Below are 3,947 nucleotides of genomic sequence, written 5' to 3' on the forward strand. Positions count from 1 at the left end.
TAAACTCAGGCAGAGCCAAAGTGTGCTAAGTTGCAAACATGTATGTATGTAAATTATTTAAAGACTGTTTTCGGCAGTTACTCAGGAACTGCTGTTCATTCACGTGAAGCTGCTTTCAATTTTTAAAAGAAAAAATAACTTAAAAAAATACTTAAAAGGGTGCATTGATAAAATCTGAGGGTTTTTTGGTTTTGTTTTCTGGGTGAGTTTTTCCCCTAAGTTTATGACACAGGGTAGCCCTAAGTATTCCTCCTCCATCCCACACTGGGATCCTCAAATGTTACTGAATTCTAGTTGCCCCTTACATTCAAGAGAGTTTTAAATAAGGCCGAGAGAGGCTGTTGCTCAGCCATCAGGAAACAGTTGTCGAAGACACCACTGGTCCTGTGTTTCCTACGGAAATAAGTGTTGCACTGAAGCCTGTGCTCTGAGTCCCCAAGTAGAAGGCACATCTGCAGGAGTTGGTGGGTTAGTGCAGCGTGCTGTCAGGCGACAGTGATGCTGCATGTAGTTCTTGGGTGCAAATGTATATTGCTGAGAATTTTTTTAAAGATGGCATGTGCTTTGAAAAGAAGAAAATGCATTTTTTTAAGAGTTTAAAAATCTTACAAGTGAGAAATATAAGAATTGCTTATTTTCAACTGTTTAGAAGAAATAAAGGAAGTTTCTCATACCTGCTGTTCTCGGTGTCTTGACTGCCACTTGTCACTGCAGAGTCACTGAGGAGTGTGAGTGTGACACTAACATTGGTAGAACACACTTGCATTGTTTGCAGAGCCCATACCCTATTCTGTTCCCATGTGTCAGCTCCTGCCTCTCTTCAGACAGCTGCAGATACTTGTATCACGCACTGTGCAAAAGCAAAACCTTCTACAGGTGCTGTGCTCCTTTAGCTGGACCCCCCCACTTGTGGTTTCTCACCCTCAGGTGCTGCCCAAGGACTGCCTCTTTCTTCTTTTAAGTATACATACAAGCTATGTTGGGACCACCTCCACCCCTACCCCACCCCCACTCCACACTGATTATTTCTCTTTGCAGCCTGGCTGTCTTGGACTGGCCTCAAATTCAGAAATCTACCTGCCTCTGCCTCCAAAGTTTGAAATGAGAAAAGATGTCTGTTGGATAGACAGGCATAAGCAAAACTGCAGTGTTTGGAGGTGGTGGTGGTTGTGGTTGTTGTTGGCAGCATACATGATAGACCCAGCACTCAGTGTGGAAGCAGGATGGTCCAGAATCCCAGGCTGGTCTGAGTTGCACAGTAAAATTCCTGACATCCCAGCTGAGCCTTGGAGGTAAATGGCTTTGTATGCCCAAGAAATCTGGACCCCCGTGTGTTAGACATGGTAGAGCTAGAAGAAAAGTTTTGCATACAAAGTTGTTTGTACGGATTGGTAACTGTTTAAATAAAGGTCTGGCAGGCAGGGAATCCAGAATCTACCAGGTTTTGGAGTAATTGGGAGTAGAGAGAAGGTGAGAAGTGGAGCCCTGTATGCAGAATGGGAAAGGGTCAGACCAGGGCCTGGGGAGCTAGCTTAGTTGTGTAGCACTCACTGGGAACACCAGAGCCCCTAGATTCAATCCCAAGTACCGCTGGTATAAAAAAGACATTCCAGGCATGATGGTGCCCTATAATATAGGCACTTGATTGGGTGGAGGCAAGAGAATCAGAAGTTGAAGGTCTCCCTTGGCTACATAGAAACTTCAAGGCTGGGAGCACTGGAGAGGTAGCTCAGAGGTTAAGAGTACCTACCGCCTGCTCTTCTAAAGGTCCTGAGTTCAATTCCCAGCAACCACATGGTGGCTCACAACCATCTATAATGAGGAGATCTGGTGCCCTGCACACATGGAGGCAGAACACTGTGTGTGTGTGTGTGTGTGTGTGTAAGTTTCTGCCTCCCATGTTCTGGTATTAAAGGAATGCACTACCATGTCCAGCCCATAAATCTTTTTAAAAGCAAGTTCAAGGGCTACTTGAGACCTTATCTTTTTTTTTTGTGGGGTGGGGGTTGGGTTTTGTTGTTGTTATTTATTTGTTTATTTATTTAGGTAGCTGTGTGGCCCTGGCTGTCCTAGACTCAATTTGTAGTAGACCAGGCTGGCCTTGAACTCACAGAGATCCGCCTGCCTCTGCCTCCCAAGTGCTGGGATCAAAGGTGTACACCACCTCAGCCAGCAAGACCCTAATTTAAAAATGCACATATGTGATCATGTCTCAGAAGTGTGAAGGAATCAAGAGAGTAGTTTTATTTTATTTTATGTCTGCCTTATACATGAATTATTTTGGCTCTGGGAGATAGAGCCCCAACGGAACACACAATGTTCTTCCACAGGACCTGAGTTCAATTCCCAGCACTCAAGTCAGGCACCTTACTGATCTGTCAGTCAGCTCCAGGGAACCTGATACCTCTGTGGGCACCTGCACTTGTGCACTTACATATGATTAAATAATTTTTAGCCAGGTAGGTGTGGTGGCACACACCTTTAATCCCAGGACTCAGGAGGCAGAGATCTCTGAGGTCAGTCTGGTCTGTATGGTGAGTTCCAGGACAACCAGGGTTACATGGACCCTGTCTCAATAATAGTAATAATAATTTTGTTTGTTTTGTTTTCAAGAAGCCACATTGCAGCTCAGAACAGTCCCACTACTGCAGTTCTGGGGGATAGTCTCTTGTGGGCACCAGCATGAACATGGTGTGCTTACATGCAGGCACAGCATACACATAAGATAGAAATAGTAAGTCTTAACAAAAGCCGCAGTGCACGCCTTTCATCCCAACACTCAGGAGGCAGAGGCAGCCAGGACTACACAGAGAAACCCTGTCTGGAAAAAAACAAAACAAAAACACCCCCAAAAAGTCTTAGCCAAGTAATTGACTTTAAGTGGCAGTTGGGATTTACCCTGGACTGCACAGCCACCTCAGTCACTTAGTGAAGTGTCTGTGACAGGCTGTCACACCCTGGCTTTTTTGTTTGTTTGGTTGGTTGGTTTTTTGGGGTTTTTTTGTTGTTGTTGTTGTTGTTTTTGTTTTGAGACAGGGTCTCTCTGTGTTTGCCTTGGCTGTCCTGGACTCACTTTGTAGACCAGGCTGGCCTAGAACTCACAGAGATCCGCCTGCCTCTGCCTCCTGAGTGCTGGGATTAAAGGCGTGCGCCACCACGCCCGGCCCTCACAACCTGGCTTTTCATTCAGCCATCCTGCTGTATCCTTCCATTCTCTGTAAACTACATTAGAGTCAGTTGAGCCCGTGGGCTGCAAGTTAACAATAGTTTGGAAAGTATGTCTTGCCTTCTGCAAAGAAGCTGATGGAACTAACTTAAGGTTGGTACTGTTGGTTTGAAGTCATACTGCGTGACCTTGTGATATTTCCTTCGGTCTCAGCCAGCAGAATATTACAAGCTAGAAAGGTTGCTGGTCACCCGGGAAGTGCCTTTCCTGTGCTACATACACCAGAGCCAGGATGGAAAGCTGCCTGTTTTAAACTTAGATCTGCTGTCACTAGTGTCAAGTCTTGCCTGGGATTCTCAGGGTTACCTCTGCCCTTTCCCAGTTTAGCTTGTTCAAGACTCAGCTGTTTGAGTTCTGAAGGCCAAGGCAGGCTTAGTTATTTTCAGTCCTTAAACTGTCCAGAGCTGGGACACTGCCCTAACCTGCTTAAGCAGTGATTAGCCTGTGTGTAATCTACCTCCATATTGGGTTGTGGATTAAAGTCACAGAAGAGACTGGGAGCCTTGCCATTTAGTGGGTCTCAAAACTCATAGTCACAAAACTGTGTTTTACAGCTGGGCGTGATGGCACACACCTTTAATCCCAGCACTCAGGAGGCAGATAAATTCTGTATGAAATTTCCGCACCTGTTGTCACAGGAATAAATAGCAAAATTGCAAATCTAAGTCCTAGTGCACCGATTACAGTGAGCGTGAGCAAACCAAACAAAAGGCTCGCCTAA

The sequence above is a fragment of the Acomys russatus genome, chromosome 7 (genome assembly GCF_903995435.1).
Source record: "Acomys russatus chromosome 7, mAcoRus1.1, whole genome shotgun sequence".
Taxonomy (NCBI): Eukaryota; Metazoa; Chordata; class Mammalia; order Rodentia; family Muridae; genus Acomys; species Acomys russatus.